General features: G+C 53.9%; 1 protein-coding gene across 2 annotated transcripts in view; it reads left to right on the top strand.

Annotated features, from left to right (window-relative positions):
* ATP2B2 (ATPase plasma membrane Ca2+ transporting 2) overlaps positions 1–15,323 on the top strand; it is a 194,675-nt gene that overhangs the window by 47,668 nt on the left and 131,684 nt on the right. The window lies entirely within an intron of this gene.

Here is a 15,323-nt window from a genome sequence, read left to right as displayed (position 1 = left end):
GTGTGTGTGTGTGTGTGTGTGTGTGTGTGTGTGTGTGTGTGTGTGTGTACGTACATGTGCGCACTTGCTTGGGAGGAAAGACTGTGCTGGGAATGGGTAAAGGTGAAGGGACCAGCGTGCATTTAATGCCCACTGTGTTTCAGGCTCATTACATATTTGTTCACTTAAATATTTCTTGAACTGTCGCTATGTGCCAGGCACCGTTTGAGGCAGTAGGAATACAGCGGTGAACAAGACAGGTCTCACTAATAAATAAAATAAATAATTCCAGGCAGTGGTGAGTGTTACAAAGAAAATTAACAGGGCAATAGAAGGGGCCGCCTGGGACAGCTTGAGTAGGATGGTCAGGGAGGCCCTCCCCTAGGAGGTGATGTTTGAGATGACGAGAAGTACCTTGCCGTGCCACCATCTGGGGTAAGAGCAATCCCAGCGAAGGAGCCAGAATGTGCAAAGGCCCTGAGGTGGGAACGAGTGAGGTGTGTTCAGAGATCGAGGCCATTGTGGCTGCTGTAGAGTGCTCAGAAGGGAGAGAGGTGGATGAGGCAGAAGAAGCGATAAGGGGCCAGGTCGTGGGGGTTTTATAGGTCATGGAATGATGTTTGGATTTGATCCTGACCCTGAAGGGTCTTAAGCAGGGGTGAGACACACACGCAGCCCCCTTTGGCTGCTATGTGGAAAAGGGATTGTCATCTCATTCATTCCTTGCAACAGTTCTGGGCAGTTGATGAGGAAATTCCCATTTCACAGATAGAGAAACTGAGTTGCACAGCTAGTAAGTGACAGAGCAGGGTTTGAACCCACATCTGCATGACCAAGTCCTGCACATGATCGTGGGCACCCACGGAAGGACCCCGGACCGGGAAATGGCATGGTGCTGGTCGGGTTGCAGGATGCTGACGTGGCCATTGACCGGTTAGGGGCCTCTGGTTTGGCCCCTGCCTGGGTGCCTCTGTGCCCCTAGGGCAGACGCCCCCTCATCTCACTCACCGCCCCCTTAGCTCCAGTTCCAGAGGCACTGGTTCATTCCCTGATGCTTTGGACCTGCCTCCGCTCAGGGGCCTTGAGGGGTGGGCGCCAGGAGCATGGATTTCACAGGATTCTGTCAGAAGCTTCTGCAAAGGCCTTCCCCTGCCCTTGGCATACAGCACATTCGCAGACTGACCTCCCGACTCCTAGGCCCTGAGAGCCAAGTCCCAGCTGAGACTTGGCGGGGACCAGGGGAGCAAGCAGCCCAGGACAGCTGGTGTGCAGCCCCGGCCTCTGTGGCTCTGTGGAGTGGGCAGGAGGGATGGACAAGGTTCTCCCCGACCCCGCTCCACCCCCTGTCCCCGCCCACCCCTGGAGAAAATTTGGAGACAGGCAGAGTAAATTTGGTTCCTTTGCTGTGATCACAAGGGCCTGCTTTATACAGGCTCCACAAGGAGACAAGCAGAAAGCAAAGAAGAGGGGTCTCCGGGGCAGGAGGCAAGAGAGGAACCTGTTGAGGGTCCACCAAGGCATGAGGGGGCTGTGCCCTGTGTGCCCGACTCACCCTGAGCAGCTGCTCAGGGGCACAGCGAAGGGGGCACAAAACCATCACCCACCTTGTCTGCTAAGCCCTCTTGTCACCCCGCTGCTTCCCTCCTGCGCCCTCACCAGCACAGAGCTCAGGGGTAAAGGCTGTGTCACCCACCAGCTGAGGGACCTCACCGCTCTGAAGCTGTTCAACAGCTGCAAACAAGGTGATAAACCTTCCCGGGCAGGACGTCACTGAGGGAGCTGCAAGAAGCCCTCAACTTGGTGCCTGGCATATACTAAGTAGTCAGTTTACAAAGCAGACAGCACGTCTGTGATGGCAGGGATGATGGTGGCCACCCATCTTCCTAAAACCCACCTCGCCTCTTACCCCCTGCCACCATCTCCCCCATCTCACACTCCCCGCCACGCCCCATCTGAGCCCTGACCCAGCCCCGTTCACGGAGGGGGTCCCACCGGGTCAGGTCTGCCCAGGGTCTGCTGTAGGCCAGGCTCTGGGCTCAGGGCTTCTGGCTCATTCTCATTCCATCCTCAGGACAACAGTGTAAGGGCCATGGCCTCACCCCCACGTCACGGCCGAGGAAATAGGCTCCCAGCTGTGAGGGCGTCTGTCTAGGGGGACTCAAACCCAGGTCTGCAGGGGAAATCGCCACTTTTCCTAACCTTTGGGGATTCTTCTTAGGTTGTTTGTGGAGGCTGTGCTCCATTGTGGGCCTTGGTGTGTGAGGGTGTTTCCTGCATTGGGAGGAGAGGTTTCAGGTGGAGGGAGACCTGATGCTCCGGGTTATTGCCCCCCTTCTTCCCCAGCGGGGAGTTAGGGCCCTGGGGGCCCTCAGCAGGACAGGGTCAGAGCGGGGATGGGCAGAGACCAGCCTGGCTGGTGAGTAGAGGCAGAGCCGGGAGTGGGGCAGCCTGGGGATGGTGGGAAGGAACCACCGAGGCAGGAGTGGGTAGCGGCTGCAGCAGGTGGGTGTGGAGAGCTCAGAATGCCACCAAGACCCTCAGAGATGGCTGTGGGGGTGACAGCAGGCAAGATGCTGGGGGGAGGGCGTCCCCAGGATCCTCACCTTTGTGCAGACCCCTCCTTGTGTCCCTTCCTCTCGCAGAGGGCAGCGGGGGTAGCTGCGTGCCTGTGGGAGAAGCAGATGGTGGCTGGGCGGTGAGGGAGCTGCCTGCTCACCTGAAAGCTTGCACTCTCCAGGACCTGCGGGTCCTTTTCTCCCTCCCAGGAAGCCTCTGGGCCCTTTAGATTCCTCAAGTGTCCCCAGGGACTCGGTTTCTCTGCACCCTTTCTGGCCTCAGTCCCCAGAACTCAGGAGACCCAAAGTCAGAGCCAGCACACATCACAGATGCTTCAGACCCTAAAGAGCCTCCCACCAACTGCCTCCTTTCCTAGGGGAGGAACTGGACTCCGAGAGGTCTAGTCACTGCTCAAGGTCACACAGCGAGTGGATGGCAGAGAAAATGGACTCTGGGCTTGTGACTCGCTCCCAGGGGAGCAGCTGCTTTGTCCTTTCACACTTCCCTCCAAGAGAAGAAAAGCTCCCCGTTCTCCTTGATCCCTGGGCCTCTGGTGCCCAGCCCCATGCTGGGGGCTGATGCCCACACGCTGGCCCCGAGCCCTTCCGTGGTGGCTCCAGTGTCTGCTGGTTCTGCAGTGGCCCAGTCGAGAGGTTTGGTTTTGGAAGTTTTTTCAGGGACATGTTTGGAGGGTGGCCAGCAGGTCTTTTCCACCGCCATGGAAATTTCCAGTGATGGAATTATTGAAACCTTCCGTGGCCCTTCTCCCACCCCACTTTGTTCTGAAAAACAACTCCTTGGTGGCTAGGAAGGGGGGAGAGCAGCTGAGATCCCAGATTGAAACCTGCAGAGAAGAATTCCCCAGTGAGAGACTCCCAAGTAGATCTCTAATAGGACCCAGGGGATCCTGGTTTGGAATCCGGGCAGCCTCTCCGGAAGGGATTTCCAGCTGCTCTGGGCCAGGAGCCAGGACAGCCACTGCAGCCCAGGACATCCTCCTGTTCTGTGCTGGGGTGGTGTCGGTGCCTCACTGTCACCCAGTGAATGCTGATTGGTTATGAGATAGGTGCGACAGGTGCGTAGGTGGGTGGGTAGGGAGGAAGGAAAGGAGGGAGGGAAGCATATTGGTAAGACGGGCTCCACTAGGAATCATCCAGGCCTTGTGACCTTGGTCAGCCACTTCACTCCTGTGCTGTCCGACTTCCTGAAAAATGGACACAATCATACCCACTGCACGAGGCTGAAATGAGAACTAAGGCGTGGGAAATGCCTGGCTCGGTAGACGACAGAAACTCGGATCATCTCCAACACAGAACAGGTAGATAGTGCGTGAGCTTGGGAGACAGCCCTGCCTCTGTCTCTGTGAACTGTGTCGCATGGGGCAGGTGACTTCACCTCTCTGGGCCTCAGTTTCCTCATCCACAAAATTGGGATAAGAAAGAGCACGTGTCACCAGGATTGCTTGTAGGGGTCAGATGAGAGGTAAATTGGCCTGTCCCCGCTCCCAGTGCTGTTCTGGTTCTGGTGGCGAGTTGGGGTGGGGGAGGGCAGCAGGCCTGGGATGGCAGAGAAGCCTTTCCCTTAACTGGGGTGGGAAGGATGTTTTAGTTTAGGCCCCTGTGGGTGGGCAGAAAACAGGCTTTCCCCAGCTCAGTCACAGGGGATAGGACCAGCTGAGAAGGCAGCTGTGATTGACAAACCCCCAGGGAGACATGGAGCCAGTGGAGCCTGAACTGGAAGTGCCCTGGGGATGCACAGCTCAGGGAGGTGGCCACCACGCTCTAGGGTTCCCGCCTTAGTGCAGCTCGACTCCAGCCCGTGAACTGCCTGCTCTTCCTCTCCTCTGGCCAAGAACAAGCCACCCCTGGGTGAGTTCTCACCCACCTGGGTGGGGCAAGGTGAGGGGTGAGCTGCTCTGGGCCCAGATGGGGCCGTTTCGGCGACAGGGGTTGAGGGTCAGTTGGCGTAAGCAGAGCAGGCTGTAACTGGGAGGCAAGCTGCCCAAGCCCCTGTAAAATGGGGATAATAGAGCCCACCTCCCAGGCTGGCTGTGAGGATGAAACAAAACAGTGTACATAAATACGGCATGACACCACCTGGCCCAGGGCTGGCATTCATCTACCCACTCAACTGTGTACTGAACATCTACCGTGTACCAGCCCTGATCTGGGCAATGGGATTTTACAGTAAACAAACAAAGCTGTCTGGGGTCGTCAGCTTTTCCAGGACATTCTGGTTTTAGCACTAAAAGTCCCGCACCCCAGAAAACCCCCCATTCTCAAGAAAATCCGGACAGTTGGACATCCTAACACAATCCCTACCCTTATGCAGTTTAAAGTTTAGTAGAGGGAGGCAGACAGTAAGTAAACATATAACATTCATGGTGGTTGAAAGTATTATTTTTTAAAATAACCCAGAGTAAGGGAGTTAGGGGGTGATGCTGAGACTTGTCATTTTTGACGGGGTGGGCAGGGCGGGCCTCTCTAAGGAGGTGACATTTGAGCAGGGACCTGAAGAGGTTAGGGAGTGAGACATGTGGACATCTGGGAAAAGAGCACTGCAGGCGGAGAGAACAGCGTGGGCAGAAGCCCTGAGGTGGGAGTGTGCTGGCATATCGGAGGAACAGAAAAGGAGATGAAGCGGGGTGAGGAAGGGTTGGCCAGTTGAATTAATTTGGGCTCCTTTCAGAAGCAAGTAGTATAAATGTCAACGCAAGTTAACTTAAGAAAAAAAGATGTGTTGACTTCAGGTATGGCTGTATCTTGGTGCTCAAATGAGTTTTTTTATTCGTCAGCTCTGCTTGCATCTGTGTTATCTTCGTTCTCAGGAAGGTCCCAGCAGCCCCAGCCAGATGTCCTATGTGTCTGTAACTGCAGCAAAAAGAGATGCTGTGTTGTAAGGTCCAGGCATGGCAGGTGAGAGAAAGCTGAGGGAAGAGCATGGGAGGTAAAGAAATGGGAGGGGAAGGGGGAGGGTCGGCAGAGCCAGCGCACCTGGGCCCCCGCCTTGTAGACCCTGGACTTTGGACTTAGTTCTGAGTGTACTGGAAGCCATAGAAAGTTTTCAACTAGGAAGTGGCATGATAATTTATGTTTTAGGAATGTCAGTCTGGTTGTTGTGTGGTGAATGGATTGTAGCAGCAAGGGGTTAGCAGGGGGATCCATGAGGAGGTTAGTGCGATCGCCCAGGTGAGCCTCGATGATGGACGTAGAGATGGAGGGAAGGGGATGGACTGGAGGGGAGGGGACTCAGGGGAAACCCTGGAACAAGCCTGGGGCCCAGGTGGGAATAGGGTCACCAGCAAGGACTATGGCAGAGTCTACACTCCAGATGGACTGGGGTGTGGGAGGGAGCTCTGTGCCAGGGGCAAGGCAGGAGCCAGTCCACAGAGTTGGGGCCTCTTTGCCCAGATGGCATGAGCCCCCTGAGCTGGAGGCCTCAGATCTTGGACTCCTCTCCCAGTTAGGGTCCCATTGAGCCAAGAGCCTGGAGCCTATAGGTAGGGCCCAAATGGCCCCAGCTGTGAGGAAAGGAGAGTTGAGAGGTCTAGGAGCCCACCCAGCAGACAACAGGAGGCCCAGAATTGAGGAAGCCTCCTACTTCAGACATGGCCATTGCCCCTTCCACCAGTGCTGGGTCCAGGACAGAACATTATCCCCTGTGAGCAGCATCAGGGTCCTAGGTAAGTCCCAGAGCTTCTCAGGACCTGTCCTGACGTACTCTTGGCGCCTAAGGGCAGCTAAGGGGTCTGCCCTGCCTTGAGTCACGGAGACTGACTCACGTCACATGCAGGAGAAGAACTGCCCAGAGTCTAGGCTTATGGAAGATGGTGGGCCCACACTGGGTCACCCATCTCTGACCCACCAGACTAGACTAAGTCTTGGGCCATTTCCAAACTTTCCAAAAAAAAAAAAAAATGTCCAGTCAGATGAAACATGAGCATTTTTCTAAGGTTCCTGCTCTGAGCAGGCTTCAGGTAAGGGGAGATCCAGGTATATCTGAGTTAAGCTTCCCAGGGCATGTACCTAGGGCAGTTCTCAAAGACTGCATGCTTCAGAAGGGACTTGTGTCTCCATGTACCATTTAGGGATGCGTCCATGCCCAAATCTGGTGGCTAATGAAGACAAAACTACGGCACAGAGAACCTAGGAGAGTTTGGCTGTATCTGGGAGCATGGCTGGACTCAGGGTCATCTATGGAGCACCTGTTTGGGGCTCACCACTTTCACATACATCATCTCTTCTTATATGACAGTCCTACAGGGGAATGTTATTATCCCCACTTTACAGATGAGGGAACTGAGGCTGAGAAAGGGGCTGCATGATGTTTGTCACATAATAAGTGAAACTGACGGAAAGGGCACTCCCTGCCCTTTGGAAATGATGAACACCATAGCGGCCCACTTTGGGAAGAATCTTGTAAAGCAAAGCGAATCAATCTTTTCACTCCGTGCATCCACCCTCCCTCCCTTCCTCCCTTCCTTCCTTCCTTTTTTCTTTCCCTCCTTCCTTAACTGTTTACAGATGACCTGCTATGTGCTAGACACTGTGCAAGGCCCTGGGAATGTATAGTAGTGATTAAAAAGCAGACGCAGACCCTGCACTCATTGATCTAGTGTCAAACCGTAATCCAGCAGTCACACAGACACGTGTAAAATACAACCATGATGAGTTCGACAACAGAGCATGTAGTAGGCAAGTCGGGAAAGGCCTCCCTGAGGAGGTGGGATTAAGCCGAGAATAGTAGAATGAGGTGGAGTTTGCTGGGTGCTCATGGGGCAGGAACAGCATTAACATTCAGGCGAGGGAACAGAACAGACAGAGGCCTAGTGGGGAGAGCGAGCAGTGTGGCTGCAGCAGAGAGCGTGAGAGAATGGGGTGTTGGGCAGGGCTGGTGGAGCTGGGCCAGGCCACCCGGGGCTTTGAAGGTCACTTAATAAGGAGTTCTGTCTTAATCCTAAGAGCGAGATGGGGAGGATGTGATGTAATCAGATTTGCCTTTCTGAGTGGAAGCAGAGAGGCCGGTTAAGAGGCTACTGCAGCCACCCAAGCAAGAGATAAGGAAAGCTTAAGAGCAGGGGATGTGGAGATGCAGGGAAGTGAGTGGTTTCAAGGAAATGTAGGAAGGAGCAAAATCAACAGGACTTGGATGATGGAGAGGGAAGTGACAGGGGTAACTCTTGAGTTCTGAGCTGTCCGCCTGAAGAGAAGATGAGGCCATTCATGGGGGCGGTGAACCCCAGGGGAGAATGAGGTGGGGGTGGGGAAGTTTAAGGGTTGAATTTCAGACATGTTAAGTTGAACTCCTACCTCACACCATACACAGATCAAAGTGAGAGGGAAGAAAACAGGACGGGGGAAGTTTTGGGCAAATATTTCTTAGCTATGACAACAGAAGCATGAGCAACAAAAGAAAAATAGTTAAACTGGACTTCGTCAAACTTAAAAAGGTTTCTGCCTCAAAGGATACTCTCAACAGTGAAAAGACGTGAAAAGATGATCCATGGAATAGGAGAAAATATCTGTGAATCATATATGTGATAAGGGATTAATATCCAGAATATATAAAGAACTCCTACAGCTCAGCCAAAAAAAGCCAAACAACCCAATTCAGAAATGGGCAAAGGACTTGACTAGACATTTCTCCAAAGACAATACACAAATGGCCAATAAGCACATGAAAATATGCTCAACATCACTAATAATTAGGGAGATGCAAATCAAAACCACAGTGAGATTCCACTTCACACCCATTAAGATACCTATTATAAAAAACAAAGCAAAACAGGGACTTCCCTGGTGGCGCAGTGGTTAAGAATCCACCTGCCAATGCAGGGGACACGGGTTCGAGCCCTGATCCAAGAAGATCCCACATGCCACGGAGCAGCTAAGCCCCTGCGCCACAACTACTTGAGCCTGCACTCTAGAGCCCGCAAACCACAACCACTAAGCCCACATGCCACAAGTACTGAAGCCTGCGTGCCTAGAGCCCGTGCTCCCCAACAAGAGAAGCCACCACAATGAGAAGCCTACGCGCTGCAACAAAGAGTAGCCCCCACTCACTGCAACTAGAGGAAGCCCGTGCACAGCAACGAAGACCCAATGCAGCCAAAAATAAATAAATTTATGGGAAAAAAACCAGAAAATAACAAGTGTTGGCGAGGATGTGGAGAAATTGAGACGCTTCTTCACTGTTGGTGGAAATGTAAAATCGTGCAGCTGCTGTAGGAAATTGTATGGTGGTTCCTCAAAACATTAAACAGAATTACCACATGATCAGCAATTCCACTTCTGGGTATGTACCCAAAAGAATTGAAAACAGGGACTCAAACAGATACTTGCACATCCATGTTCATAGCAGCATTATTCATAATAGCCAAAAGGGGAAAGCAACCCAAGTGTCCATCAACAGAAGAATGGATAAAATGTCTGTCTGAACATACAATGGAATATTATTCAGCCTGAAAAAGGAAGGAAGGTCTGACACATGCTGCAACACGATGAAACTTGAAGACATCATGCCAAGTGAAATAGACACAAAAGGACAAACACTGTGTGATTCCACATACATGAGGCCCCTGGAGTAGTCAAAATCATAGAGACAGAAGTTGAATTGTGGTGCCAGGAGCGGGCGGGTAGGGGGGAATGGGGAGTTAGTGTCTAATGGGGACAGCGTTGCAGTTGGGGAAGATGAGAAAGTTCTGGAGGTGGGTGGTGGTGACGGTTGCACGACAGTGTGAATGTATTTAATGCCCCTGAACTGTACACTTAAAAGTGGTTAAGATGGTAAACTTTATGTTATGTAGAGTTAACCACAATAGGAAAAAAAGTAGATGAGAAAAATTGGATTGAGACGACACATAGATCCGAACGTAAAATCTGCAACTGTCAAGCTTCTAGGAGACATAGGAGAACATCTTCACCACCTAAGAAAAAGACTTTTTCAGAGAAGACACAAAAAAGCATTTATCATAAAGAAAAAACTGACAAGTTGGACTTGAGATCGGTTGAGGGTGAGGTGTGGGGACACCTGGGTGGAGAGGCCAGGTAGGAAGCTGGTTGCCGCTCATGATGAGCCGTGGGCTGGAGGAACCAGGTTGAGGCCCCAAAGTCAGCTGATGTTTCTAGCTACAATCTGCCTTTGGAGCCGCCAGTGGGGTCACCCACCTTAGGATCCACCAGACTAGAATAAGTGACTTTGGGCCACCTCTGGAATAGGTCTAGTTGTGGATGTCCAAGCAGATGAGCCGCTGAGCATTTTCCCAAGGTATCTTCTCTGAGTGGCATCTCACTGGGCTGTAGCTTATACCGTCCGTCTACTTCTCTGGCCAGATTCGGGGTGCATCTGTGATCACAGCTCTCTGCACTGCGCTGTCTCTTTCTCTCCCATCCCTGGGGCTAATGGAGGAGTCGGATGAAATCTCATTTCCTCTAAACAAGAGGCTGATCAATTATGGTGACCGGAACTTGCTGTCTGGAAGAATTAGCTTTGCATTTCTCTTGGGAAAGACCAGTGTCCGAGCTCTTTCTCCTCCGCCAGGCTGGCCTGGAGGGGAGTTGGTTACTACAGTACCCAGACCACAGGACTGCGGGAAAGCTGTAGAGTGAGAGATGATTTTCAAGTGGCCTTGTCTTGCTGAGGGCCCCCAAGCCTGGGGTCCCAGCCTCAAACCTTGCTCTCTCTGACCATCCCCAGGCCCCTGGATTTCCTGGCTCCACCATCTTGGTACTGTTTCTACACAGCATTCATTGGAAAGCAGGGAGTTGACTTGGTCGCGCTGCAGAGTGATTCTGGGTCTTTGTGGGACAAAGGGGTCAGGGACTGCTTTGAGAAGCTGATGAAAGCCATAGGTTTCCTCCTCAGAAAAAAAATGCAAATCTACACAAACCTTTACAAAGGACCTTTACATGGACCTCGGCTAAAGACAGCCTGATCTGGAGCTCCCTGCAATGGCGCCAAGCCTACCTAAATGCTTTTCTGCTTAACCCTCTGGTTATCTTCAGGGGGAGGTACAATTTATGCCAGTTTTGTAGATGGAGAAACTGAGATTCAAAGGAGTAACCCTAGCGGCCTGCCTGGTCCCAAAAGGAGTAACTGGGCCTGTAAGCTGGGAATTCCCAAATTATTTCTCCTCCTGTACAGTTGGGAGTCCCCACCCCACCCTCCTATTCACAGCTTCTCTGATTGAGAGGAGGGGATATCAAGTAATCAGTGGTGGGAGGCCTTGACCCCCAAAGGGTGGAGCTTTTGCCTGATTCACCTTTGAGTTCCCAGCATCCAACCCGAGGCCCCAAAATCAACTGACTGAATGACAACTAAGAGAATGCATGGGGCATCACAGGGGGAGGGACCTTTGGCTTTGGAAACAGAAATGCTCCTAGACATCAGCTCTGTCCATCCCAGCTCTGCAATCTGGGCCTCTTGGAGCCTCAGTTTCCCTGTCTGTAAAATGGGAGCAGCAGCGCTCCTCTGACAGAGCTATTAGGAAGATGAAAGGAGACAGCTGTGTGACAGGCACTGTGCTCAACATTTCGCAGCCATTGTCACACATCTCCTCCCCCAAAGCCTAAGCACGCACGTGTAAATATCCCCCTCTTGCAGATGAAGAAACTGAGTCCCAGAGCAAGGCCATGACCTGCCCAAGGCTGTGTAGAAGTAGCAGAGCTGGAATCAGAGCCCAGGTCTGCCTCAGCCCAGTCCGTGCCCTTGAACAAACGCATGGTGCCTGACACCTACTAGGTGCTCATTAAATGGGCAAGGTGCCACCCCCAGCCCCCCAGCTAGAGAGGCTTTCTGCAAGAGCCTGCGGGTGGTAACATCAGACACAATCCAGAATAAAAGTGGCCTGGGAGCATGCAGGAGCTTTGTTGTGACCCCTCCAGATGAAGTCCCCCTCTCCCCAAGACCTCTTTGAGTTCCTACACAATGAAGTCTCTAGTCATGAGCTGGGGCAGTAGTGAGGAAGATGAACTTGATTGCTGTTTGGTCCCTGATTTTGTCTTTTCACTTTTTTCCCCTCCTGCTGCAGCGGCAGGTGGGAGGCCCGGCAAATGCCCAGTGGCCGCCCCTCATTCTCACACCCACTCACCTACTCCCTCTGTGCCGCTTCCTTCCTGTGAGTCTGTTCAGAGCGGCAGCCCAGGCTCAGGATGGAAGGAATGAAGTCCACATTCTTGGCCCCCTCCCAGCTCAGATGGCACTTTTCCAACTCTTGGGTGACACGGAGATGGACGCTGAGTACACGAGGGCTCTCCGTGAGCCTCGGACGTGCCAGGTCTAGGACGCGGAGGTGGACCAGCCTCCTCCCCCAGGGGGCTCCCAGAAAGACAGTGATAGTGTAGCACGTTGAGAAGGCCATAGAAACACAGACGCAGGGTTGCAAAGTCTGCCTGGAAGATCAGAGAAAGCTTTAGAAGAGCAAGAGTTAGAATTAGGCTTTGCCCAAAGAAGGAGCCTTTGCCCAAAGAACGAGCTCCCCCTGCTTTGGGGGAGCAGCCCGGGCGAGAGCCTGGGGGTGTGGAACTTCACAAGGTGCTTATTACAATTGGAAGGAAGGATACAAGTGAGGGGCCGAAGGCCGTGAGACTGGAGAAGTAGGCAGGACCTGTGTGTTGAGCTGCGGATTTTGAACCTTGTTCTGAGGGTACTAGGGAGCCATTGAAGGCTTCCGAGCAGGGAGTCACCTGACAGGTCAGCCAGCAGGCTGCGTGGCTCCGTCCTCCTCTGCTTGACCTCCAAATGCTGGGGGCTCGGCTCCGAGCTGCTTCCCTTCTCTCACTCTGCTCTCTCATTGGTGATCTCACCCCGTCCCATGGCTTTAAATATCATCTTTAAGCTGCTGATTCCCATATTTTTATCTTCAGCCAGAGTCTCTCTTCTGCATTCCCAACTCATCATCCAACTGGCCGCTTGGCATCTCTACTTGGACGTCTCACAAAATATCTCAAAGTTAACAAGTCCAAAACAGGATTCTTGATCGTGCCCACCCAACCCCCAAAACCTGCTCCTTCCCCAACTTACCATCCCAGTAAATGGCACCGTCACCCACCCTCTTGCTGAAGGCGGAGCCCTTACCGGCCATGCTCCTGCACCTGCCTCTCCCCCGCTCATCCTCTTGGTTCCTCTTCCTATCTCCCACCTGCCCACGGCCCTGCAGCCGGCACCCTGTCCGCGCTCGCCTGGATGACGCAGTAGCCGCTCTTTCTTCCCACCCTCTCTCCCTCTCACCCTGACAGTGTATCCTCCAATGGATGATGGATCTTAAAAACGAACGAACAAACTTCGTGCTAACCTGCCACCTAAAAGTCTTTAGAGGCGTCCCTCTGCACCTGGAGTAAAACCCAAACTCCTCACCGTGGCTTCGAAGCCTCACACAGTCTGGCCCGTGTCCTTCTCTGAGGTCGCCTCATCCCTCTGCCTCACTCACAAGGCCCAGCCATGCTTTGTGTTATTAAAACCATGCTCCACCCCTTCCTGCCTCAGGGTCTTCGCCTGTGCTGTTCCCTCTGCCTGGCACACACTGGCCCCAGCTCTTTGCACGTCTACTTGGCAAAATAAGTCCCCTGGCAGTCGGTCACAATGCCTTAGTCTCTTCATAGCACTCTTCACAGCCTGTCTTTTCCAACAGAAGCAAGCACAGTGTGTCTGGCACACAGTAGGTGCTCATTAAATAACTCTTGAGTGAGTAAATCACAAAAGGCCAGAGCAGAGGGGACCTAGAAGCAGGAGATCGGGCGGAGAGAATGAGACCTGAAAGGACAATGGCAGGACGAATAGAGGAAAGGAATTAGTACCAGGTGGGGCATTTGGATTTGATCTTAGAGGCACTGGGGAGCCACGGAAGGATCTTGAGCAGAGTCCTGGGAGGGGAAGTGATCCTTAGAGCAGGGGAGGCTGTATGCCCGGTGGCCATGTGACTGGGTTCTGAAATCGGACTGCCATGGGTCAGACCTTGGTTCAGCAACTTCCAGCTGTGAAACCACAGGCAAACCCCTTAGCCTCTCTGTGTCTCGGTGTCTTCCTCTGTAAGCCAGGGCTTGCTCCTGAAGCCTCCGCAAGGGCAGCTGAGAGGCTAAATGGGATGGTGCATGTCAAGTCCTTGCTCAGTAAACATGGAGCTCACAGTCTAATGGGGGAGACGGGTAGATACACCCTGGCTCTGGTTCCCCAGGATGAGCACTGGACCGGACGTACAAGCCAGGCCCCGTGCAAGCAGAGAATTTAATGCGGGAGGGTCAGGAAAGGCCTCCCAGAAGAAGTGACATTGGATTTCGGGGAGACACTTTCCTTGAGAGAATATTTTGAGTCAGCAGCCACTGGCCCATGAACAAGGGAGGAGGAGGTGGGTTCTGGCTGCTTAGCTCCCAAAATAACCCCGATCCGAGGGCGGACAGCCCGGCAAGCCCCGGGAGCCACCACCATGCCTCTCCTGGCTGAGTTCCGGAGACCTTGGAGCCGCCCTTGCGCTGCCCTGTGTCCCCGGGTGGCAAGGGGACTGGAGGAGGGATGCCCAGCCCAGAGTTCCAGGCCCGGGCCGAGGGGGCTGGGTGGTCAGTGCAGGCACCATGGCCCAGGCCCTCTCTCCCCGACACACAGGCTCCTGAGCTGCCCCACGAGTACCCAGTCGTGTTTGCGTTTTGGCTTCTGGACCCGCGGCTTGACCACCAGGGCAGAGAGGACGCGATGCTCTGTCCTTCCTCTCTGTGTCTCCCATCGTCCTAGTTTCTCTGTGTCTCTCTGGCTCTGTGTCTGTCTGTCCATTTCCCTCTCTCTCTCTCTCTCTCTCTCTCTCTCCCCCTCTTCCTCCCTCCTGCTGTCCACCTCCCTGCCCCTATCCTGCTTCTCTCGCTCACTGTGTCTCACTTTATCTATTTCCAAGTCTGCCTCTGTTTCCCTCCCCCTCCTCCCCCTCCTTTCCTCCCCCATCCCTCCCACCCCAGCCTCTCAAGTTCCTCTCTCCCTTACGGCTTCTCTTTCTCCCCTTTCTTTGCTCTCCACCCAACCCCCTCCTCCCCCTCCAGTGGGAGGCAACCTGGAACACACACACACACACACACACACACACACACACACGATCTCTGAGCCCAGCACCACCACCCCCAGCCTCCCACACTGGCCGAACCTGGCCCAGGACACAGGGATGAGGGCAGGATCGGCCAGAGGGGTGGATGCGGAGGGTAATGGATGTGGTGGGGGAGTTGTCCTATCCTCCCCACTTCCCTCAGCCCCGTGCTCAGAGCTGGGAACCAGGGGTGGGGGAGTGGGGTGGAGGTTCCTGAGCTGTTTCCTCCCCTCTGTGCGACTGCTGGGCTTCCTGGCCCTTGGACTGCAGGTCGGGTCATTGGGCCCATTCAGCAGAATTATAAATAGCATCCTGTGCCCAGCCTGGCCCACAGAGCAACCACGGCCGCTGCAGGGCCCCCGGGCCCCCTGTCCTCCGTCCCTCCAGCCATCCCTCTGAGGCAAGGCTTGCCCATCCCCTGTGCTGCCGGCGGGTCCCCAGGTCAGTAGCCAATGTGCTGTCGCCATGGCAACCTGCGTGTCCCCGTCCAGCCCAGGCTCAGGTTGCGGGAGGCGTGGGCCACTGAGCGAGAGGTCCAGTGGCCTGGAATCAAAGGTCGCCGCTCTATGCTGGGGCTTGCCGGCTCTCTCCGGGGCTGGGGAGTGGGGTCCTGTCCCCTGAGAAATCTCACGCTGCTGAGGGTGGGGGAGGGGCAGAGATGCCTGACGCTGGAAGGCCTGGCAAGAGGGGCACTGCCCCAGGCTTCTGCCAGTGAACTGGGCAACTT

This window comes from Monodon monoceros, unplaced genomic scaffold (genome assembly GCF_005190385.1).
Source record: "Monodon monoceros isolate NGI ecotype Baffin Bay Population unplaced genomic scaffold, NGI_Narwhal_1 Super_Scaffold_3, whole genome shotgun sequence".
Lineage (NCBI taxonomy): Eukaryota > Metazoa > Chordata > Mammalia > Artiodactyla > Monodontidae > Monodon > Monodon monoceros.
Note: the sequence above shows the minus strand (reverse complement) of the source record. Positions and strands in the feature narration are given on the sequence as shown.